Below are 26,034 nucleotides of genomic sequence, written 5' to 3'. Positions count from 1 at the left end.
TGCCTGTCCCCCACCCGGTGACTGTACAACACAGAGATCAGAGGGGGCAGAGCCATGTAAGGCCCTGACCTTTAATTGGGACGAGGGTCTTGGCCGGATGGTGCTTGGGTTTGAATTACAGCCAGTCCTATTAGGCAGCCCCAACCTGAGCTACATCCTCCCCTTGTAATGCTTCCATCTGGCATCATCAGGCGGTGCGGCTTTGCAAAATGCCACGGTGTTACAAACCCAGCATGCCAACGGGCAGGAGCAGCCCCTTGGAAAGACAAAGGTTCGTCCTTCTCCTTCCCCTTTGTAATGGAAGGACGGTCAGGACAGGGAGCTGGATTTTGCTGGGGATGGGTGCAGTGCTGGTACTGGGATGGATACTGAGTCCTGAGCTAGGGCTTTTCTAATACAGCACTGTAAATTCATACTGTGCTGGCAGCATAAAATGATCGTGTTGCAGCACCTACGCTTGCAGAGCGCAGACTTTGTCCATCAAACTACTACTTCATTAGTTTGGACTGAAGTTCTCCCTTCCTTTTCCACTTTACCCTTTCTCTTCTTCTCCTCTCCTTTCTTCCCTTCACGTTCTCTCATATTTTCCCTTTCTCCCTGCATAAGATGAACCTGGTGTATGGTACATCTATATGGACAGTAACTTTATTTTAGAGGTTGTCAGAAGACATAAACCCTTTGACCTAATGTCCAGGGGTTCCAACACAGACTACATAAAGGACGGAAAATAATGGTAGCCTTCATGTGATGCATTTAGTCATTAGTTTTCAATTAGTTATAAATTAACTGGTATAATCAACTGGCTAAACTACTCTCAGTCACTGTGGGATGAAGCATGCTGGCAGGACCACACCGAAGAGCATGACCATCTTCTGCAGTGTCATGGGCACTGGACACACATCCCAGCTTCTCAGTGGTCCTGGCCAGGTTTGGCTCCTGAAGAGTCCGGAAGGAAAAGTCAAAAGGAAAAGCGTGGCTCGTCTTCTTATAACAGGGAGTGTGACATAGCAGAGAATGAAAACGGGTGGGATTTGCTTGATGCCTCCTCATGACACCACCTAGGGATGTTTGCTTGGGAGAGTATTCAGTAGTTCTTCAGAGATTCTGGGGCAGGAGGCATGGACTAGGAAGCATTTTCTTCATGTATAGACAAAGCCACTCTATTGCTGCTCTTGAGGGCTCCTAGGATTTAAGTTAAGACAGCGCCTTTTGTGATTATTTGAATACCAATAGAAATAGCATTTGATTTCCAGGAATTAAAGCTCCATTACTGTTCAGGCAGTCTCCCGTCTTTTGTCTCTACAGTTTCTAAGTAGGACAGAATCCTAACTCCATTAATGTCTGGAAAAAGAGTTGTCTTTTGAGCCTATGCAATACCTTGAAAGCTTAGGGGCAAGTTTTGCTCTCATTAAACTGAGCTAAAGCAAGATTACTTTGTTTTCATGGTTGTTTTATTTCCCTGTACTTTAGTTCCTTCGCTCTTCTAGCTGGTTAAGTCAGACATCCCTTGCTGGGAAAATGTGAGGTTAACAGGACATTTCCCAGAAGCAACACAGCAATTTGATAGAAGGCAGCAGAGAGGGATTTAAGAATGAATTGTATGACTGAAATGAGATGGGTTAAAAGCTTTATTTCTGAGAAAAAAATGCCAAAAATTATAATCTTTCCCCATCACAATGGTAGACACAGACATTATTAATGCCAATGACATATGAGGATGAGTAGTTTGTAACTGAAGGCTTGCAGCAGCCATGCTAAAAATACTATTACTTAAGGAATTGCCTGTGGAGAGAGAGGCAGAAGTAAGCAGTGACATTTTCATCCAAGGCAAAGTAGCCCTTCTGGAATGTGAACATAAGAGTACGTCCCCTGCCTTGGTGCTATTGTGGTGTGATGCAGAGACAGAGCAGAGTGAATCCATGGTTAGGAATAACATGAGAGATGGCTTCTGGGGGCAGTGTTACAACCAGCATTAACATTTTGGCTTTTCTCTCAGAACACCTTTGCTATTTAATTCCAGAAAGAGTTCTTAACACCAAACCATGTTGCTGGGCCTCATGGCAGACTTGGCTGTGGAAGGGCAGCTAAAGCAGACAGTGATAAGCCTGTCCCCATAGTCACTTGGCTCTCTTTCATTGTGCCCTCTTCTTCCTGCTGTAATTTCTTCTTCAGTAGCTTTAAGCTTATTCATTTCTGCCTTGAGGCCTGGCATTTCCATCTCCTTCTCTTTGACTCTGACATTTTATTTTCTCTTTGCTTCAGGCCCGATTCATTTTTTCCTTTATCACTTCCTTCAGCACTGCACTGCTGAAGGCAGGTTTTCCTGATGCTCAGGGGCAACACAGTTTGTGTTGGTGATTCATAGTTGTTCTTGCTGTCTGCTCCCTGTCCCTACGTCCACCATCACTGCTACTCTCCATCCCTCATCTCCTCAGGCTGCGCTCAGTGTCCCCATTCCCTTTTGCTGCCCTGCAGTGGCTGTCCCAGCTGCCTGCTGGCATTGTTCCTTGGCGGTTCCTCCTGCTGCCAGCTGCAGGGGAGGAGGCTGACAGCCCTCCAGGAAGCCCTGTCACCACACATGTCTCCCTGAAAGCAGACTCGCCATCTCATCCATGCTCAAAAAGCCATTTCCTCGGTTAGGGAAGGTGGGGGTTTTGGATACCCACTCACACCAATGCCTATGGAAAATAGCTTCTGCTCCTTTAATAACCTTATTTTGGTCTCTTCTGTAGCAACGTTAATGGTTTGCTTTTCTTCTCACCGCTCCCGTGGAGACAGTCCTCTCCCATTTTCCCTCTGTGGGTTCTGCTCCTCCTTGCAGTGCGGCAGCTTCTTCACTTTGGCTTTCTGCCCACTTTCTCCACAGACAACACCTGTAAAAGGAGATAGATATCTTATTTTCTTTGACCTGCTTGTTTATTTCTTTCTCCCTCTTCTCTTCCCACAACCTTTCTCTTAGCATGTTGACTCTTCTTTTGTCACTTTTTACATGCACTACAGCCAGGAAACAGCCTGCAGCTTAGGGTGAGGTGCAGCTCCTCCACTTCTGATCATAGATAGTTTTGAGGCTACCTCAGCCCTGCCACAGACAGAACATAGGAGCTTGGGGAAATAGTGCAGCTTCGCTAGTGGTAAGGGTTTTGCTAATAAATAACCCAAACAGCAGAGAGAAGAGAAGATTTCAGAGCAAGAGTTTCGAGTGCTTTCTCTTTGGAATGACTTTGCAGTACTTCAAGCAGCTGCCCACGGTGGAGGGCAGATGGGAGACCTCTCTGTACCTCTCTGTACTGGTATGCACCAAGTACAGCTCCTCTTCTTCCCCTCCATTTTCACTGATCTCTCCCCTGAACCTCCAAGCATCTCCACAAGCATGTCTTTTCCTGTCCCTGGAAATGTGCTACAACCACCTTTGGTTTTCTTGCTGCATCCTTCCTTAAATTCTCTTGTCAGCTGAGTTAACTTCATGATGCATAATAGTCAGGGGAAAAGGCTGCCTCCTACTTTTTTTTATTCCCTTCCCATCTCTTCCCACTTCTTAGGAGTTCCTTTTATTATGAGTTACTTGTATCAGCAGTGTGCTTCCTCCAACAAATGCACTCTGCTCATTTCAAACGTGCGTTGATGATGTTTTATTCTTGTCATGTCAGATACAGTAATCCAGTTTGCATTCACGATTAGATTAGGAAAGACATAAAATACCTGAATTTGCAAAATTAGTGTAGATACTTACCAGTTGGCAGCTCGTTCCCTTACTTCCTCCCCACCTCTCTGCTGGAAGCCCTTAATCCACTACTCAGATGCATCAGCTGATGCCATGCTGTGAATCAAGAAAATGTCTTTCTGCATTGTTAATTTCTGTGGCATGATCGCACCTCATGTTGTCTTCATAGACGTGTGCCATGGCATAACCTGATGAGATGTAACCTGTGCTCCAATTGGCAGCAGGGAGTTAGCATGCTGACAGAGCCTCCTAGCAGCCTGTCTGCAGAGAGCCTTGGGAAAGGGGAAGAGGGGAGAAAAGGGCAGGCTGGCTCACCGGGCTCTGAGCAGGGCATGTTAGTTGTGTGCTTGAGGCAGTCAGTAGGTTTCAGGCTCGGAGGCCTGGAGCTCCACATGGGTTTGAATTGACTCCATTCCTGTTTTACAACATCTTGTAACAAGATTGTTAACAGGCTGCCCAGAGAGGTTGTGGTTGCCCTGACCGTGGATGTGTTCAAGGCAAGGTTGGATGGGACCCTGGGCAACCTGATCTTGTACTTGATCTAGTGGTTGGCAACACTGCCTGCAGCAGAGAGGCTGGAACTTGAAGATCCTTGAGGTCCCTCCCAACCCAAGCCATTCCATGATTCTGTGGTTCTATGATCATGTATTACAGGAACCGTGAAATGCTTTCTCATGCTTTCCTCATTTTGGTTTTAAAAATAAATAAATACATTGATTTAAAAGCGATCTTCCAGTTCTTAAAGGGAGCTTATAAGCAGGAAGGAAATCAACTTTTTACAGGGATAGATAGTGGTTGAACAAGGGGAAATAGTTTTAAACTAACAGACAGGAGATTTAGATTAGATGTCAGAGGGAAATTTGTCACCCAGAGGGCAGTGAGGCAGTGGCACAGCTGCCCAGAGAAGCTGTGGGTGCCCCATTTCTGGAGGCACTCAAGGCCAGGTTGGATGGGGCCCTGGGCAGCCTGAGCTGGTGCAGGGCAGCCCGAGCTGGTGCAGGGCAGCCCTGTCCATGGCAGGTGGTTGGAAGTAAATGGTCTTTGCGGTCCCTTCCAACCCAAGGCATTTTATGATTCTGTGATTCTATGATTTACATAATCAGGGTTCCCTGAGCCTTGTTCCCTGTGTGCCATCCCTCCATTGAAACCCTGAAGGTTCTTCCACAGGCTGGCTATTTTCACTAGTAAAATGTGGATACATTTCTGCTTTCCAGCACTTTTGTACGATTGCAATAAGAATGAGCATGCCTAGTCACAAAGTTCCGTCATATACCAGGAGATCACTTTGTTTCTCACCTGCATTTCCCCACACATGATCTCTCCTTCCCACAGCCCCAAAAAATTCTTTGCAGCTCATATTCTGATCTCTTCCAGCACACTCCTTCCTGGCTAGACAAGAGTCCAAAGGCAAAAGTGAGAGATAAAGCCATGCCTTGCATCCAGACCTTGGCTCTGTTTTGCAGTCGGTGCAGAATGAACGGATGGGGCACACAGCATTAGCCAGCCATTAGTGGAGAGCGTCCATGGTGTATGTTCAGCAGTAGCAGCTCGGGACTGTGCATCTCAGGCAGCGAGTCTCTCGGGACTGCAAGTATTTCTCCTGTGTTTAATCCACCGGGATGCCAGTCTGAGCTGTGTGATGTATTATGGCAATACCGTCCCAGAGTTGCAAACCTGTATACCATTCTGCCAAGGAAGTGTTTTTCCAAATATGCAGAAAGCTGCCAACTAGTTGTTTGTGCAGCTTAGTAAATTCTAGGTAATTTTCTTCTTAGAGGTAGAAAGAAAGTAGGGAAAAACAGTAAAGAAAAGTAATCTGCAATTCCCCAGGCATTATGTAGGACTGTTCCTTAGGAAGAGCAGTGAGGACTGCTCCTCACTGCCTACAAAGGCCCTAGCATGCATTGGTGGCACTGGTGAGGGAAAGCAGCTTTCCCAGGGGACAGCTTCTCTCAGCTGAGGATTCAGGATCAGGGCGCTTGGCCAGCATGCCCCAGGGTGAAGGCATAGTTGCCTTGAGCTCTTTGGTAGTGAAAACTGCCAGATGAGAGCTGGGTGGGAGCCAGTGTGAGTGGGTGGGAGAGGGCTGCGACAGACACGCTGCTCCCCACGAGCCCCTGCTGCTCCTGAAAATGGACAGCACGGGAAGCATGGGCATCCTCTCCAACCTGGGGGACAGTGCTTGTCTCTATGTTTCCCGAGGGTCTTGGGGACACCCTGTGCAGCATGCAGCCCCAAGTTGTCACTGGGTGAAGAGGGTAAGGGAGTGACGAGGGCTGAGCGGAACCAGAAATAAAGGCCTCTCTCTGTTTCCATATAGCTGTGTTGATACACAAAAGCTTGGCAACAATTTTTTTTTAAAGGGACTCTGTTACCTATTAAACTGCAGAAGACTGAATACTTTGGTATTCATGAAGAAGAATTCATGAATTCCGTAGCAGTTAACTTTAAAAATGCAGCAATATGCTGAATGCTGATTACTGAGCTGTGTAAAAAAAAGGGGGCAAAACCAGAGCAATACTTCATTCTTTTATTTTCATTCCAAGCGAGTTTCATTACTCCAGCAGGCACAGAGCTAACAGCCTCAGCCCTACACCTGCTTTTACGGATTCCGTCCCATGTCCCGCTCTGTCTTCACTCACTGCAGTTTTCCCTTACCACTGCAGCAGAGAATGCAGGATTTTAAGAGCTAAGCTGTGAAAAAAAGCAAGGTGGGAGTGGGAGAGCCAGGCACAAAGGTATGGGTTAAAGCGCGTGGCTGCGATGCTCCTGAGGTGCGCTGGGTTATTCACGCGCCCGCTCTGCCACTTGAAGTCGAGGGTGGTAAAAACAAGATGTTCAGAACCGATCTGGATGATTTCTCAGGGGGTGCTGTGTAAATGTGATAACCACCACCAGTGAGAGTAAAGCAAACGGCAGGAAAATGAAAAGAAAAAAAAAAAAAAAGAAAGAAAGAAAAGCAGGCAGCCTGGTCTTTGGTGGATTCACTGCGAGCCTGCCGTGTCAGGAGCCATCGTACTTATCGGCTGAAACCCGGCTGCCAGCCTTATCCCTGCTCTCCATCAGCCCTGAGACTGCGCTGAGCAAACTTCTTCTGAAGGACTGTCGGTTTGTAGCCAGCGCCGGCAACGCGTCTCTGTCAGGAACAGTAATGCGTGTCGACAAGTGCACATTAATTTTAGATTATTCATCCTGACAAGGCTGTTGATTTGGAGGTTTGCTGCAACTGTTGGTTTAAACAGGCACAGAAGAAAGCTGGAGGCATGAGCGAAACCCAAAAGGGGACTTCTGGGAGGGGAGCTAATATCCTGATGGAAAGTCTTCCTAAATTTGTCTAGAGCTCAGCTTTGAGCTTGGAAAGCTGAAGTGAAATAGAGATGTATTTCAAGGTCTAGCAGCGCAGGAGAGGTAACCATGGCAATTTAACCTATTCAGGCCGAGATAGGAAGAAGCAGGATAGAGTTCCTTTGGTCTTTTTATGCCGAAAACGTTTCATGTGTGATAAAGGAAAGGTCGTCAGCAAATGAATAAAGGAAATTAATAAAGTGCATGAGGCGGGGGTTTGTCCTGTGCTCCAGCACAGCTGGGGAGGTGTCCCACACAGTCTCTACAGCCAGGGCTGGTAAAAATGCTCTGTTAGATCTCACCCGATAAAGTTAAGGATAGCAATCCCTCCTGCATGAAGAACCTCTCTGCACAGAGAGGCTGTGGATGCCCCGTCCCTGGAGGTGTTCAAGGCCAGGTTGGATGGGGCCCTGGGCAGTCTGCTCTAGTATTAAATGTGGAGGTTGGTGGCCCTGTATGCGGTGGGGGGAGTTGAAGCTTCATGATCCTTGGGGTCCTTCCAAACCCGGGCCATTCTGTGATTCTGTGTGAATTAAGGATTTCAGCTTACACAGCTTACATCGCCAAGATGAGCAGATGAGGGACTTCTCTCACAGAAGCATATGGAGAGAGAGGCATCTTGCTGATAAGCTCCAATCAGTGAGTCCAAAGGATTTATAGTATGCCACAGAATAAAGTAGTCTGCCATCCTCACAGGTGAGAGGAGAATCTATACAAGGAAAGAAAAGGAGTGGAATAAACTGTGCATTCAGGTTCCATTGTTATTTTTGAGAAGAAGCGAGCAAATATCAAAAATACAGGTGGGTGTGATAGCAACGGTTTGCCTTGCTCTTACAGCGATGAGGAAGTTCACAACTGTGAGGCAGGAGGACGAGCAGAGCCTTGGTTCTGTACCTGCTGTCATCAAGCATCTCTACTTGCTTTTCTCTGAAGATTACATTTTTAATGCACGTTGCACAAGAACAGGCAACTCTTCCTTAACATTATCTTTTGATAACCACAGCTTGATGGCCTTCAGATTCACATAATCAACCAACAGTTCTCGTCATGCATAAATTTTTCTATTATTAAAATAAACTTCCAGTAAAAAATGCACACTTTGAGATTTCCACACAGCAAGGACAAAGAGGTAAAACTGCCATCCTCTTTGAGACTTCCCCAGCAAGGAGATGCAGTTCCAGACATCTAAGTATTTAACATCCTCCTAAAGAAATGTTTTCGCTCATGGATGTTAATGCTCACAATAATCTAGAGGCTTTTTGATAAGTACAGATCTGATCATTCCAGACATTCAAGTCTTCACCTCCAGCTTTCATTCATTCCTACAAGAGTGCTACTTTCTTCTACTGGGTTGGCAGGGAGAGATGTGGAGGTGGTGTGCTGGCTTTGCTATGGAGGTTAGTAAATGTCAGTGCTGTGCAGTCTAGCAGAAATGACAACTGGTTCTCAAGAGACTGATCCTTCTGTGATTTTGGTTGTGAGTACCAAAACTCTCAGCAGCGGCCAATGATAGCAAGGTGTTTTCCCAGAGGCTGTGTTGCTTCCTGCTGAGCGCGCCCCTCACCTGGAGCACTGGTGCTGCTTGAGCTCTGCAACAGGAACAGTGCCAGGCACTGAGGTGGAGGAAGGGACAACTTAATGGATAAAATGGCTAAGTGATAGCCATCTCCTGTCGGCCATGAAATTAATATTGGAGGCAGAATGTATGCTGGTTGATGAGTTCTGCCCTGGTGAAGGACACAAAGGAGGGGCTAGAGTTCAGGTGTGTAGGGGCTGCTAACAGCCGCACACAGCTGAATGCCTGCAAGGGCAGGCACCATCTCCAGCTGGGTGGGCTCTCAGAGCAGCACACAAAGCAACGTCTCTGTGTCTTTCTCAACAGAGCATGAGTGGCCCAAGTGAATAATTGGCTAAAGAGCATGAAACCCGACAATCCTCAGTCATCTGAATTCAGGTGAAAAACGTGGGCTGAGCTACTGAACCTGCTGCTGCATCCAACCAGTAACGTGCTTTCCCTCATGCCAGGCTACAGAAATTGCTCACAGCAGTCTGTGGTGGAGCACATTTCCCCCAGTTGCATATTCTCCTTTGCACGCAGAAGTTTGTACCCAACTCATCCTCCCCTCTCTTTGCCCAGGATGTCCTTATGCAGGCACTGGGACAGATGCAGGAAGGCTGAGGCCTTGCCACAAGCTGCACTTCATACTCCATTTGGAAGGCGGTTCCCCCTCAGACTGCAGCAGTAGTGGCTTTGGCTAGACCATGAAAACCACATTTTAAGCCCCGGCCAACTACAGCTACTACAGCTAGCTCATTGTGAACAACTACAGTGTAGGAATGTGGTAGAAATGCAGGGAGGGAAGGGGCAAAGTGACTGAAGATGATATGTGTGAGGTGGAAGGATGCGGCTTGTGAGCCCTTCCTTTGCTCCCAAGGAAAGCTAAAGGAAGAAAAAGAGACTGAAGCTACGGAGAGAAGGAGGTCTTCTAGGAAGGCCCTTGAAATCAGATAAGGATGAAACTCCAAGTGAAATCTGAATTAAAAACTCTCCACCCATCACCATTCTATGTCCCAAATGCCTTACGAGCTCTTTAACATACTGGTGCTAGCAGAATTTTTCGTTTTCCTTCAGCCATAGCTGTTTCACTAAGATTAAAAAACTCTGGGATTTTCTAATATTTGAGTGTGTTGTAATTTTAGTGGTCATCCTTAATCTTTTTTCCCTAGCACAGCTCTTTCTCTCATCAGCTTAATATTTAAACTGGATTCATTTTTAATGCTTTAATATGCAAACACATTTATGTCAAAATTGATTCAATATTTAAACTTGTTCAGTTTCAAACACATTTTATGCTTCAGCTGCTCCAACTTGTAGATTATTTCAAACGTGGAATTGATTCCAAAATTAAGCAGGTTTAAATGTTCAGTCAATTTATTTTAAAGTATGTGTGTGTTTTAGAGACCTGTATTGAGAAATGATAATTTTCTTTCCTGGCGCTTTTGCAGTTCACAGTGTGTCAGCAGTTTGAAGGCACGTATGGCCGGGTACGATTTGCCCAAAGTCTAAGTGAGTCTTGTACAGGACCTACAAAATGGCAGGTGCCCAACCTGTGCACAGAGATGGTGGGCAGATCTGGAAAGGGAGACCAGTCAACCTCAGAAACATGTTTTTGCCCGTCTTCAAAAATGTTTGGTGACAACTAGGATGGAAAACTCGACCTTTTGGCTCTGGGAGTCCTGTTTGAAATCCCTTATTTCTCTGTTTCAAAGCAGAGGCTTAAAGCCCATTTTCCCACTTCTTCAATGCCACATAGGATGTTCCAAAGTGTATTATTAGAGCTTTAATTTTTATTGATTTGCCTTTTTTTTTCCAAAAAGCTTAAGGAGCACTGAAATCTCTCTGCAGCCAAAGCAAAGAGAATGGGAGGAGGAAGAGTAAAGCGAGATGTTTTGATTGATTTTTGTCCATTTCAGTGGTGAGGAGTACAAAACTAAATGTGGCTTGAAGTAGTTCTCCTTCTGTTTTGGTTTGCCTGTTGAAAAAACACCCTCAGTAAAACTTGATGTTTTGTAGCTGGCTTTTTCATATGAAACTAGAAGAAGAAAATCTCCAGCTTTTCAGCTGGCATGACTTTCTCTGCAGTCTTATGAGAGAGAAAAAAAATACTGAGTGTTTGCAAAGACCTTCGCAATCTGATGCACAAGTGATGCATCTTCATGGTAGATGGAGAAAGCCATTTTCTTTGCTGACTGGTTTGTATAAATGACCAGAGGTGCTCTGCTTCCATTGTTACTGATCTGGTACTTATTAATGAGTATTAAAAGAAAAAAAAAAAAAAAACTAAGAAAGGTTTAGAATGTGGCTAGATGACTGCTTGCAGCATTGTTAATGTTTTGTAGGTAGACTTTTCCTTGCAGCAGTTATTTCCTGTCCTTCAGAGAGTGCTAATTTTGCACATGCTGTTAAACCATTGAAATCCAATACAATAAAAGCTCAGGTAAACTACCTCTCATGTTGGTTCTGGAGTGGGAAAGAAGAAATGAGAGTTTTGGCTGTTTTTCAAGACTCCTATAATTTAAGAATAGTTCTTTTCTTGAAAATGAAATGTTGTGTAACAGCAGTTAATGATGTAGATGAGCTCTTTTTTTTTTTTTTTTTTCCATTCTTTTCAAATTTAAATCTCTGAGTTTTGAACATCTGAGTGCTGGCCAGTGCACACATATTAGACGATTTTCATTTCAGAGCTGAGCACACGAATGTATTATCACTATAATGGGTTCACACTAAGAGCTGATAGGTTATACATACTTGCCATCATCATCTGTAGAAAATAATAAGTAGGTTTCACATTTGCATAACTTTCTAGATTTGCATAAACTCAGTTTTTCTGTGTCAGACACATTTTGCCTAGAGTTATATTTTAACAAAACCGTAGGTAACAGACGACAATTGCATGGATTTCTTAAGAGCTTAGGGGGTTTCAGAAGACTGTGTGCACACACTCCCTGAATGAATAAGTTACTATGTCTTATTTATTTACAGTGTTTTGTTTTTCCTGGGAGGGACAGCTGCACCAATCCAATGAAAATATTCAGGTGTTCAGTATTAGTAGAATCTGGGAGAAGATTAGGGGTAGCTGCTAAAAGGAGCCTGAGGCTTCTTCTATCCTACCTAATTAATCATGCCTGGGGCTGCTCTCCAGCATTGACACCAGTGGACACCAAAGAGCTTGTGAGACTGGGGACCATTCTTACAATCCTGAAAGATGGATAACCATTAAGTCCCACCATGACTTAATTTACTGAGGTAAAGATAGCCTAACAGCTTACATTCTCAGAGTACACCTCCATAACTCCAACAGCAGCATGTGGTACCATGAGGATTTACCTTCTTGTTTCCAGAAGCAACATAAAGGCTCTTGGATTAGTTGTTGCTGTTCCCTGTAGCACCCTTCTCCGTGGATGCTGCACTGTAGTTCCTGTTTGCAAATGGACTGCATCCAAATTCCTGCGATATATACATATATATCCTGCATCCAGCCTTCCTGGCTGTTATACCCAGAAGCAGCTCAGCTCATACAGGATGTAGGCATGGCCTTACTTCCGATTTTCAGCACTTCTTGCTGGAGAGCAATGGGGAGCCAGCTCCGCAGTGTCAAGGTAGACCTCGCAGAGGTACCCAGAGCAAGGAGGAGAACAGGGATGTCCTCATCCAGGAATGAGTGAGTGGAATGGACTTGTAAAGATGGGAACTCTGTCTCTGGCAGAAAAGGCCGCCATTGGAAGCTCTGTCTGGGACTTAGTGAGGAGCAGTAGTCTTAGCTTCATGCCCAAATTGTCTTTTGCTGGATAAGAATGATGGTGATACTCAATCTGCCAGAGTGAAAATGTAACTAAGATGTATCCTGAAGGCAGATGGGAAAGCTACCTGGGTGTGAGCACTTTGAGAAATTAGAAAAGTGTAAAATGTGCTGACAAATCACTGTCTGATGTAAAATTCCCATGAGGGGAAAAACAACTGAATTCTGTGTGTTTTTCAGTGGGTTAATGGGTCCAGAAATGCAGTGGTGTTAACATGACCTTGTCACTGCAGAACATTAGACAATCAAATACGCTCATGTTTTGGACAGAGAAATCTCAGTCTGCGTAATACCATGGTAAACAACTAGCTTAAAATTCTATCATCCTTTATTAAATATGCAGAGTAAGAAAAGAAAAAGATTAATGCATCTGACATATAAACAGCAAACTAACTTAGTTTTAGCGATATACCCCATTTCCTTAAACTTTAGCTCCAGAAAGACCATTTGGGAAGCCTTTGGCTGATATTCGAGATTATAGTAATTGTTCTTGTTCAAGAAAAGATAAAATGTCAGGTGAGCTAGAGCAGAGCTGTTTTGTCATGTCTTGGCTCCATAAAGACAAGGGAAAAAAGGATAAACAAGCACCAAAAAAAGCGCAAAGGGCATCAAGAAAAGTGAAAAATGGTTTTTGTTTCTGAGATGGGATGTTACTTGCAACGGCGCTTCTAGAGTGGCATGCACAGCGTATACTCTTCTTGGCCAGTTTAAGAGCTGGTGTTTTGGAATGCTGTTAGGCCAATTATTTGGTAACTCCTTTTATCGAAAGCTCTCCTCTTAGCCAAGCACACTAAGAGTCACATGGAGAGACAGAGGCATGCCAAAGTGCACACAGATGTGCGTGAGAGTGTCCAGATCACACAGAAGGTAAAAGGAGAGTAAGAAAAAAGAAAAGGGTTGGAAATGGAAAGAAACACAAAAAGAAAGTAGAGGACCATAAATTTGTTCATAATTCAGTAGGGCTTTGCTAGGCCTAGTTATGAGGCAAAGGGCTGCTGAAGCCCTCTAGATCTCTCTGACTTCCTTGGTTCAGTCTCATCGTTTTCCAGGACCAGGGGAAGTAAGGTCCGACAGTGTTAGGACAGTTAGGACTCGTGATCAGAGGTGTCTCCATCATGCATACTATCTGCTTACTTGTATTCATGGCCTTAGTGTCTAATTTTACTTCCTTCTAATTAGCTTTCCAAATATATCCCTCCTAAAGGGAGGTAGAAGAGCATGTCCTCTATTTTATTAGCACATTGTTTTATACCATTGATTTCTGGTCTTATTTCTCATGCCTGTTGCTCAGACTTCAGCAGAATTCCCATTCTTATCAGTTGGATACCTCATTGTTCTTCATGACTTTTGCTGACTATGTGCCGTTAATTTTGTGCAACACAATGAATTGCATATATGCTTCTTCAGGAAAAGTAGTTTCTTACTTACATCTGCTCAGTTACTGTAAAAAAGAGCATGAAATGAAGAAACACAGCCCTACCAGATCTAAAAACCACAAGTTGTAGTTGAACGTGGGCAGTTATATGGGTCTGTTGAGATTTAGAAGGAGCAGCCAGTGATACAGAAATCTATTCAAAACTGTAGTTTGACCCTTGTATTATCAAGTACGTGTAACGTATACTTAAGAAATACTCAAAGTCTGGGAGTCCAAGTATTCTCCTTATGGGCTATCTGTATTGATGTGTGATCCAAAAGGCTGATCAGCTGCAACGCTGTGTCCATATTTCTCAAAGAAATTTACAGTGACCCAGAAGATCTCAAAGAATTAGACTGAGATGAGCAAGGGAAATGTTAAAAAGCTGTCTGTTGTAATATATATTTATGAAATGCACAGTGCATTAGGTGATACAGACTGCTGTTTCATTAACTATACATTTGGAAAAGAGATTTTTCTTTGCCTTTTAAATACTTTTTGTAAGAATAAAGAATATCATTACATCAAAGGAAATATTCATATAACCCAAAAGATCTGACATAAGCCCTCAAATGCCAAGCAACCCATAGACAATATTAGAATTCTTTGTCTACCTCTAGCCATTAATGCAAATCAGTAAAAGGTTCCAAAAAAATGTCAGCTTTTATGCTGTAATTCTGTGACAAAAGGACCTGAAGGCAGACAAAGTGAGTATGCCCAACTGATCACTTTTCACAACGGTAACATTGTCATTGAAATATTTTTAAAATGCCAAAATTTATTACCTCAAAAGACAGGGTTTGATACCTCTCAAAGACACATCCATGCACTGAGAAAGCTTGATTCACCTTCCCCTTGAAGATGGCCTTGGGACGTTCTGCCTTGCAGGAATGTTCCTCACCTTGACCTTATCAAACCTTCCTGCCACTATTTCTTCTGCTAGTGAGGGCAGCTTTGTACTTCTCACATTGCTATTCAACTCTGGCAAGGGTATGCAGGTGGTGCTGAGTTTGGGATTCAGTGGTGTCTTCTCAACCTCTGCCTGGCTGTGCTAGGAGTCAGAAGTTGTAATAGGAATTTGCTATGGAGCAGTACTGAAGCAAATGTGTATATTATCACCATGGACCACATACTGCTTGAAAAATCTACACAGCTATTGAAAAGACAGCAAGAACAAGAAATACGAAGTTCCTATTCATATATACTGGACAAATAGAACAGAGCTTACAGCACTTTGGATGCTTTTCATTAATTCTTTATGTTTATGTAGATTACCTTTTAATTCTATGAAGAAGAAAAATAGTCTTGAATTCAATTTCATGTTTTTCTTTTGAAAGGGAAAATCACACACCAGCTGTAATAGAAATTCTAATTAACCAATAATAAGCTATCAGTATTTTTTCTAACAATCAGATTTTATGGGCTTGAAAGTTAAGTAATGAAGAAGGATCAATACAGAGAAAGAAATCAATATGCCTTGCATGCACTGTTTCTTAAGTTCAGAACAAACCCTCAGAAATGTCTGCAATTCCTCCATTATTGCCATGTATTTTAAAAGCTGTGGGAAATCAGATGTACAAAAAATGTTCTAAAAACAAATGTAATCATAAATTCTCCTCTCTCCCTTACCTCCCATCCCCCAAATGTGCATTTATTTCCATTGCCTCAATCAGAAGAAAGTGGTTTGTACATGCTGTTTAGTTCAGCAGAGATGATTCAGGGACTGATGATGAAAATTGCTAGAGACACAAAAAGACTTCCATATGAAGAGACAGTGAAAATCCTGAAGCTGTTTAGTCTGGAGACTAAACAAATAATATGGAGCATGATAGATGTATTCTAAGTAATGAATATTATAGAGGAGGCAACTTAGGAACTCACAATTACCTTTTCTTTATAACATACAACAAACTGCTTAGAGGGGTTATCTTTTTTTACCCAAGAGCACAGTTAAATATGAAATTCATTGTCACTAGCTATTACTGATGCTAAGAGTCTAGTGAAAAAAACAGAATTAAGAGTTTAGAAATATATACACATCAACATACATACATAGCAATTGGTATCTATTGAAATACCAGAATAGCAGATATATCTATTGATAACATGGATCATCTTAAAAACATATCAGATCATACAGCTATGTTCTTCCAAGGGGGATCCAAATACTAATGTGATTTGGTCATGCATTTGTACAAGATCTTTGCACACCCTCTGAAATCTCTGTGACCAGCCACTGGTGAAGGCAGGAGCCTGGGTGAGAGGTGTCAGTGCTCTGTGATGACTTAGCAGCAGTTGTACATCTGTAAAATATAAAGAAAGTAGGGCTGCGAGGTCAAGAGGCCATCTCTTCCTGAACACAGGATAAATTAGACCTCCAATTTAAGCCTGCTTTTTAAGATGTCCTCCAGTGGAGATACAGGAACCTCCCCATGAGGCCCGCCACCGTGCTTGATGAGGCCCATCTGCACAGTGTCCTTCTTCCATGGTCCACCCCTCCCTTACCTGACTGTGTAGACTGTTCACCATGGGCACAGAGGAGCAAATCATGCCTTTCTTCTTCATGACACCATCTTACATTCTTGATGACTGTTATAATACTGATTCTTTAGTTCTTTCTTCTTCGGGCTAATTAGCTGCCATTTGTTAAAGCTCTACTCTGAAGCCACATTTTCCAGACCTCTAATCTGTTTCAGTGCGTGCCGCTGCCATGTTTCCACTTAAGTCGCACACGCGTTGAATATGGACAAATATGGACGCAGCCCCACATGAAGCTTCCTCAGTGTGAAGTGTAATGAAAAAAAAAGAAATGGGTTACTCATTTTGAATGCCTGAGTTTTGTAATACATCACATGAACAGAGTAATATAAAGAGGATAATGGATCGCTTAAAGAGCTCTTGTACACTCATTTGCTATGTGTAATTTAGCTTTCCTTATTTATTGCAATAGCAAATCATTTTCTCCTAGCCTCCGGTAGCAAAGCCTTAGTCATGCAGAATTTCATGACAACATTTTTCAGTTTTGAAAAATGTGGTTGTGTGTGGATTTAGCAAACAGAAACCAGAATGACTTCGCTTTTGCAGTTTTCACAGAAGTCAGCAATAGTCTTAAGGGAATATGTGAGCTGACTAGTTTACTTCACTCAGCTGTTGATGATTATTTATCTCCTAGAAAGGATACAGAAATGTGTTCAATCATTACATGACTGTTTTTACCACATATGAGATAAAGTTTTGTCACTAACAGTGATGTTTAGAACATACATGGAAATTCTCAGATATTTTAATGTTGTGGTAGGTGCTCAAAATGTAATAGAGGGACTATCAAGACAACAATTTTCCAATGATCAGTTAATGCCTTGAACTCAAGTTTTCATAAGTTACAAATTTGTTTTCTAATTTCCAAATTTGAATCTTCTTTATAATGTTTTTCAAATATTGATAAACGAATGCCAGGGTTGCATCTTTGCTTTCCTAATAACCCAATCATGTAGTTTGCGAAGAGCATGAGTTTTTCCTAGGTAGATACATTGGAAAAAGTTCTGGTATAGCTACCCCTATAGTTGTACTGTTGTATTGACTGTTCACATAAGCATCACTTGCTTTCCTGTCTTAACAGAGGCTTTAATACTGACATGCTAGCAAAAGGAGAGAGGTTCATATAGTTTATGAGATTTAAAGTTCTCCAACCTTAGTGAAGAGGCAAGCTGAAAGATACCATATAATCATTGACTTTTGGTATAAACCAATTTGGCAATTAGCTCCATGGAAACCCTCAAAGCTTCCAGCCACAAGTCTCACCCTATGTCTCTACTTTTTGGTCAACTCTGCTCATGTTCCAGCTCCAGCATGGGAGAAAAACAGGAGCTCCTGACTTCCACTTTCCTCCATGACCATGGTCAAAGCAGCTGGAGCCAGGAATCTGTTCTATGGCCAAGAGAAGACAGAAAGCCAACCTCTCTGGCGTTCCATTATCTTACTCTTCACAGAAAACTGGAGAGCCAGTGAAGAGCTGATCTACTGAGTCATGCATTCATTCCTCTGCTTGCACATATTACAGTTGTGTGCTCTTCCTCAGCATAGACAGATGGCTACATTTCAGTTTAGGTTTTAAATTGGGGGAAATTTTAAATTGGGTCACAAAAATGGGGCAGAGAGGGTGCAGCTAAGCAGATACACTCTTCTCTTTTTCTGCATTATTCTCAGTTCCTGCTGATCTTGTAGCATTGATCTGCTACCTTTAATAAAAAACAGTTGTTTACCTCGCTCATCTGGAAACTCATAATACCCTAATAAAGCAATCACAAAAGTGCCATTTGCTTTGTTTTCCATGAAAGCATTTCTCTCTCCATACTCCCCCTCATGTACAGTCAGGCAAAGGCTGCTAACATACTGCAGCTATCTGGTCGCAATCAGGACCTTGCAACCTGATTTTACGTAGTAGATCTTTAGGCACAGGGACATTTTAGTGTTTATGCAAAGTGATTCTAGCCTCTTGTTTTGAACATAAAGGTTCTTTCTAATTCTGCAGTTCCTCTTTATTTCAAGATCAAAAGGAGAAAAACAAAACAATGCTTTCTTTTGTTCTTAAATCAATACAACTTGTAAAATAAAAATTCCTCCCCAAACCAGGCTGAGTAAATTATGTCATTAGGCATCAGACCTCCGCTTAGAGAAAATGTGATTTTCTGAGCTATACAGGCCCACAAAAGTCAGACATCCCAGCTGTCAGAGTCAGGTACTTTTCTAATCTGAAATAGCAACTCTGGGTAAATAGCACAGTGGTGTACGGTCTCTGTCTATTCTGCCTGCACAGTACCATCTGCTGACAAGTATTGGACGTGTTTGTCTTCACAGTCTCCTTGATAGTTAGGGCAGCGCCCTCACCCGCGTTTCCCCCTGGAGCCAGAGGTAAGGGAAGCAACAAAGTCTGCCTGGTGTTTGGCAGTCACTCTGGTAGCCCATGGAAATTAAATTTCCCAACTTTGACACCAGAGCAAAACTCAGAACATTTATTCTGACTTCACCTAATGGAAGTTGGAAAAGTTAGCTATGAACAACCTGAAGAGAAGGCGTGTTATTTTCAAAAGGTCTCCATGACCATGTTTTCTTCTTACCTTCAGGCTGTATGTGTCTTAATACATGGGAAAGGAGGGGAATGGAAGTCAGCTGCTCAAAAAGGACTTCTCTTGATTACTCTCGGAAACTATCAAGGGAAGGAGCAGGCAACACATCTTAATCTGCAGTTCCCTTAAAGTCCTTCCTTGCCTTGCATTACACAGTTGGCCTCAGCTCTGTCAAGCGAGAAAAGGAGTCATGAATACTTGAAGTGGAGATCCCAAGTTGCTGTTCCAAGAAGCTGATGGTCCTCTGTCAGGGATTTCTCTTACAATGAAGAACATCCAGTCAGGTGTTATGTAGCACAAAGAGGAAAGGGAAGGAGAGGATTTTTCTTCTATTTGCATATAACTTTATTCTGAAAAATTACCACTTAAAAAGAAAACCTACTTGCTCAGGAGGTCTAACGAAATTCTTGAGTTTCTTTCGCTGCTTTTTCTTCACTGTGCTCTGAAGACTCAATACAGATAGGCAGACAGACACTGAAGTTTCTGTAATCCTCAGAAATGTTTTCAGACAGCTGATTAGTCACAACCTGCTTTATAGCAATATGGCCCATAGAACTGCATAAGATTCATCTGTGGCACAGTTTGGCCAGTTAGCTATTTGTGCTTGGTAGTTCTGAAAAAGACATTACCCAGAAAGATCTATGCACAGTTTGCAAGGTCTGCTGTCAGGAAACAAGTAGGCACTTTACTCTCAAGCTGAACATATTTTATGCAGAAAATCAATGTGAAATAATAGACATCCATAGTGTGATTTTTGTTGTAGAACCTCTTAGAACAACGGTGCGTTTTAACTCCCAATTATGCTGTGAGACATAAAGGAGGTCTTGGAGGTCTTCATATGCAGATGCTTTTTTTCTTTTTTTTCTTTTACTGAATTTAATCATAGAATTATATCTACTATTATATACATAGGCTTAATATTTAATTCATTAGGTCCCCAAGGAAATCTTCAAGTTCACACAGCCATGAAAATCTGCCTTTCCCATGCAGAGACCCTCTTGTCAGGCCCACCTCAACACCTCTCCACAGCTAACATTTCTTGCTTAGAGGAAAACAATATTAGGCCTCAGCTGTGATGTGACAGTTGAGCTATTTAAAGCTCCCCACTTTAGCAATTCAGAGTGATATTAAAACATGCAATCCCTGGTAATTGAGATCAGAGTTAAGGACAGATCAATGAAGCAAAGGCAATTTGGAAATGGCAGTAATAATTATGAGTCCCTTTGCTTCCATGGAACATGAACTACTGAACATCCAGCAGTGGCACAGGTGCTGCAGGATGAAGAAAGAGGAAAAAGAGAGCACTGGGGCAAACCCAAACAAAATTTAAATCTGAGAAAGATGCCACTTCAGGCTAAATCTGAGGAACAAGCAGAAATAGCATTTGCATCCTTGTTCTAGAGGCAGGATGAGAGCCAGAATTGTTTTCAGCATCTCTCTGTTTCACCTTCACTTGAGGGCTCAGGACAGCCTGGGCTAGATTTGGCTGTGTCTGGGTATTTTTGACTGCTCCAGCTGGGCCCTAGGCTCATGGAACTCCACAGGTGTCTGGAGTTAATCAGTTTCCTGGAGTTCCCCAGGCTCTTGGAGGGCTCCATGCAACTCCCACATACAGATGATGACATACACAGCCCTCACCAGGATGCTGGAGAAAAGTAGGCTGCTGAAAACAAAGAGGCAGGCAGTGAGAGGAAAGAGGAATTTGGCGAAGTAGTCCATGAGAAGAGGACAAACAAAGACAAAGGGGTCGGTCATGGGTGGCAATCCCAGACCTCTTTTGCATTTTGCCAGTGCATCCTTGCATCCATAGTCTACTGAAACTCATTTTCAGCTCTGTGCCTTTTCAGATACACCATAGCAAAACCTCTTCAAAGCTGAACCACTCAGTAAGAGTCCAGTAAATATGAATGAGGAGAGTGTTCCTCATTACAACTTTGCTTAAAAAACACGTACGAGGACCTCAGTCTTGTGACCATCATTCCTTCCTCAGCTGCCTCCTTTAAGTTCTTTTCTCACCCACTTCTGTTCCTCTTTCTGCTTCTTTTATGTGATATTTTTGGTTGAGAGGCCATGAAAAGGAAAGGCAATAAATGCAGTGTGTTCAACCACTGCCAAAAGCTGGAGTCACTTCACAGAGACAGAGGAAGCTGGGGTTTACTATGTAATCCTGAACATGTGAAAACTGAAGTAGGTCATTGTGGGGCACAGATCACAAGATGCATTGCTACAGCCCCTTTAGTTTTTCTGTCCCGTCAGTAAAAAGAAATCTTTATTAGGTTGTTCTTATTTAAAAAAAATAAAAATAAAAAGGATATCGTGCTTAAATGATGTAGTGTGCTAGATTGGAAGCAAATTGATTTCATTGCTCAGGACCAATTTATGATAGTCTTAAATAAGCTTTCTTTAACAGGTGCAAATTGCATGCCTCAGTTTACTTGCTGAGGAATACAATTAAGCCTGCACAAAGCTGGTTGTGACTCACATATAATGAAATGAAAACAGTATCATCACCATTAAGCAGCAAATAAAGCTATTGATTCCTTGCACGCTGTCAGGTTCAATTCAATTGCATTTTTTTCTCCTTTTTGTCCTTAATTGTGTGGTTCATGCTGAATCTTCATTTTAATGCATGGAATGGAATGATGCCACTACCTTCATACCTTAGCATCTAAAATGCAAGCCTGCTGAGCCCCAGCATATCTTTGTTGGACTTAATTAAAGCCAGCCATGTTCACAGCATCTGATTAAGGCAGATATTTCAGTCCCGAGACTGTTAGGAGTGGCAAGACAGCAGATCCACTCCATGCACAATGTCAGGCTGTGCTGTACTCTTCCTGCATATTCCTGGCTGAACGTATCACAAGTGACTTCCATTTAGCTTACACAGATAAACCAGGCCATGAGCAAATGGTGCATGGAGCCAAAGCAAAAGATAGGAGGGCAGGAAAGTGCTGCAGCACTCAAAATGTGAAAGAAAAGCCCTGAATGGCTTTGCTCATGGGGGCAACGGGCAGCACAGTGCAAGGGGAGAAGCAGAGGTGGAGTACTAGGTGGGGGAGAAGGGAGAAGGGCATCTGATAGAATCATAGAATATCCTGAGTTGGAAGAGACCCACAAGGACCGTCAGGTCCAACTCCTGGCTCCACACAGCACCACCTAACATCCAAACTCTATGAGATCACTGTCCAAACACTCCCTGAATTCCAGCACTTCGAGCCATGCCCACTGCCCTCTGGTGAAGAACTTTTCCCTGTGGACTGGGCTGCCAGATGTATGCAAGGGTAGGGACTTGCTGTACCTCTTCTGATGAGCAGAGAGTGCTGTATAGTGGGAAGAGGGGGAGGTTTTGTTGATTTTTTTAAAACAACCACCATACAAATCAGCTGAATGGCATATTCACTGGATATTGTTCAAGCAGCACTTTTCCCTGCTTGTGGCCAGTTTGCAATAGATGTATTCATGCTGAGGGCAACCTTATTCTGTGAGCTATTCATGAAGTGCTTTCTTAATATGCATCAGTGGCAAATTTGGTCCTGGCTGAGTAGCTGTGTTGAGAATGGTCTAGACTGATGCTATTTTTCCACTTCTGACTTTCTGATGAATATGATTTGTGACATATAGACCAGTTCTACTCTCTTGACTCAGACATTCCAAAATGATCTCCCTCAGCTCCAGCTCCTTGTAGCACGGTCTTCCTGCACCACTTGCTGTGAGCCAGGGAGTCAGTGCACTGTAGGCAGCGAGTGCTGATTATCCAAGAGGTGAAGTGTCTTGGTGATGTTTCGCTTCTGCCCAGATTCACAGGGATTTCTAACACAGTTAGGTGAGTATCAGATAGAGCCCCCTTCACAAGAAGCGGTGAAACATCTTCTCTGCCGTTCCAGATGAGCATTGCAGAAAAGGAAGAGATTAGAATAAATCCCCTGGCATAAATTCAAACAAACTATACCTGCCAACATCTTAATTAGGGACTGAAGATATTGTATCGAGTGAATTTGTGAAGATATTGACTGAAAAATCAACAAGAAAGAGCCTCACAGGGCTCATTTCCTTACAGGGTCCTAGGGTCAGTGTTGCTCATGTTCTCTGTGACAACTTCTTCTACCATGGAAAAATCTCACTGTCACTTCTACCCTACCTGTTTGCATGGCACAAGGTTTACCCAATTGAAATACTAGGAAAATTGATGTTAAAATACTGTTCTCACTTGAGGTGTTTTTTTTTTTTTAAAGAATATTTCAACTCTAAAGAAAATTATGATTGTTTGATTGCTACTTGAGTTTTGTATTTGAGGTGTCCTTCATCACTTTATAGAAGCTCCTTGAGTCCGTGGTACTATACCTATCTGCAACGGCACTTAGAGAATTTGTCTGATATAAATACCATGAATCATAGAATCATCAAATCGTTAATGAAATGACCTCTGAGATGACCTAGTCCAATCACCAACCCATCCCCACCATGCCCACTGGCCATGTCCCTCAGTGCCACATCTATGTGTTTCTTGAACACCTCAATGGACAGTGACTCCACTACCTCCCTGGGCAGCTGTGCCACTGCCTCACTTCTCTTTCTAAGATTTTTTCTAATATCCAATCTGAACCTCCTCAGCACAACTTGCTGCGAGGACCTCCTATCCTATTGCTGTTACATGGGAAGAGAGGTTGACCCCCTGTAGCAGAAATGCTAAGTCATGGCTTGAACCGGTGATTGAGCACCTGGTGGGAAGGCAGGGCCAACCCAGGAGACCTCAGGTGCATGCAATGCAGCTGAGGGACTGGAAGGGGTGGAGTCAGCATGCACCCTTTCCCAGACCTCACTGAAGGATTAGCAGTGGACGTGTCTCAGTGGAAATCCTTGCCTATCTGAGGCCTCCCAGAGGCAAGTGGCTCTTTTCCTTCATTTTTGCAATCACAGCTGCTGCATTTGGGCTCGTCCTCATTTGCTGTAGCTAAAGACTTTGCTACTCTGCTGTTATTGCTGTACTTTCTATCACATTATAGCATTTTTCCCCCTAGTTTGCTACAACTTCCTTTCACAAACTATGGAGAAAAATTGAGGTTGATGGAGACTCCTTCAGACTTCTGACAGTGCTACCTCTGAATTTCACAAAACTGAGTTTCAGCTTCATAATGATCTCAGGTTACTTTTCCTTGAGAAGATTAATATTGATATTTGTTATCAGTTGCCATCACCACTGTTTTAAGTTTCACCGACAGGCTAAAAGAAACACATGGCATAAAATGCTTCTAATTTCCATTTCATATCCTGTATAGGTCTGTGTGGGCATTGTGGAGACTGCTTTCATTCTCTAAACATATATTTTATTCTGTCTCTCATGCTGAAAATACAAAACAGAAAAGAATTGCTGATTTGGGATCTCACTTTTGAATAGGAAGGGTTTAGGTCTACGCAGGCTTACCTTTCCTGCAGGATTATAATAATGCAGAAGAGTTCAATAAGATTAATACAAGTGGGTCCCTCAACCCTGTGATTTCCTGCAAAAGCACATAGATATAATTAAGCATATATTCCTCTCCTGTATAGGCAGGATATTCCTTACTCTGTAGATACTGCCTTGAACATCTTAGGGGGGGAAGGAAACAGCTAAAACAAACAAACAAAAAAACCCCTACTGTTTTAATCTGTATTATGGCCTTCAGGTCTCTGCTGTGTAACACGAGTTCCTTTTCTCCAATTTTCACCTCTTCTTTCATCCCCCATTTTGATTTCTATTGCAGGATGGTATACATTGAATTAAACAGAAGCAATGACTCACAAACTTGCAGATGCAGATGATAAAGCCAGCATCACCAAATGAGAATTTCCCTTGGTAGGCTTGTTTGCAGCTTGTTTACTGCTGCTTGCAGCTGTTTCAGATGGTCTTTCCCCGCCATCTGCCTGGGAATGGCTGCAGGGGGGCGGTGAGATGGTCCGGTGTGAGGTAGAGTTCCCCACGTTCCCTGCTGCATTGTAGGGATCTCACCCACCACAGCCATAGAGGTTGCTCAGTAGAGCCTCCAAGCGACAACGTTAGAAGCATCATGTTATTTTGTTTTTTTCCTTTTCATCAGATTCTCCAACTCAATGAATCATTAATGTGGTTTAGAATGGAAATGAAAATGCCACAAAAGAGCATCTCGTTGCAGGATGTCTGTAAAGATATACAAAAGGATCTTTTCTTAGGTAATTATTCAAACCATTTCATATAACTGTCACCATTAAAAGGTCACTAACTTTTACCACATGGGGCTTCCTGAAGATGCAGCGTTGCTGCCATCTTCTAAAAGCAAGCAAATACTCTGCTATCATGCATGGTCATCATGGAATCATAGAATGGCTTGGGTTGGAAGGAACTTCAAAGACCATCTAGTTCCAACCCCTGGCTGTGGGCAGGGTTGCCCCCCCACTAAATCAAGCACTAGATCACCAATGATACTGCTTGGCTTTATCTTATCTTAGCAGAGAGGATCAAGGTGACCATCATGACTGGCAACGTGTAACCTCATAACAAATAGCGGTTCTTTCCCTGCAGAACTTGCACTCACACAATGATAGACAGACTGTATCTCAGGCATGTCATCTTTTCCTGTTAATAATTGCAGTTACAACCTACAGTGTTCCTGCAATATTTCATTTTAGATTTTAATTGCACGCTATCATTCTCATTCCAAATTAAGATCTCGGGGCATATTTAAAACTGTAAATACACATTAAAAAGATGACATTTATTACAGAACTGCTCAAGCAACATGTATGTGGCACATTAAAAAAGCAGATATACTTGTAGGGAAGTAAATATACAAAGTTGCTGTGGAAAAAGAAGTCCTTTGGGTATATCACATATAATCCTCTTCCTTATCTGCTATAACATCTTCTCTGTCAAGCAGAGTTGAAATTGGCTAAATGGATTCCAGTTGTATTAGATGAGGACTGACAGGCAGTAAGAAATGATTGTACACCTTTTTCTTTGGGAAATCCAGCTAAAATCCTTTATTCTCAAGGTTGACGATACAAGTGATATTACTCCCAGCAACATGGTTTGATTTGCAGCTGTACTTTTAAGCT

General features: G+C 42.8%; 1 protein-coding gene and 1 long non-coding RNA gene across 4 annotated transcripts in view; one reads left to right on the top strand and one right to left on the bottom strand.

Moving 5' to 3' along the window:
• Nucleotides 1–26,034, top strand: part of CDH20 (cadherin 20, type 2) — a 113,410-nt gene that overhangs the window by 25,794 nt on the left and 61,582 nt on the right. The gene's annotated exons all lie outside the window — the stretch shown is intronic.
• Nucleotides 5,619–16,636, bottom strand: LOC112531775. The gene is made up of 3 exons (XR_003073779.2): nucleotides 16,346–16,636; nucleotides 15,116–16,143; nucleotides 5,619–7,775 (listed from the first exon to the last, which is right to left on the bottom strand). It is a non-coding gene; the product is annotated as an uncharacterized LOC112531775 (long non-coding RNA).

Source organism: Gallus gallus, chromosome 2 (assembly GCF_016699485.2).
Source record: "Gallus gallus isolate bGalGal1 chromosome 2, bGalGal1.mat.broiler.GRCg7b, whole genome shotgun sequence".
NCBI lineage: Eukaryota > Metazoa > Chordata > Aves > Galliformes > Phasianidae > Gallus > Gallus gallus.
This window is presented reverse-complemented; position numbering and strand designations above follow the sequence as displayed.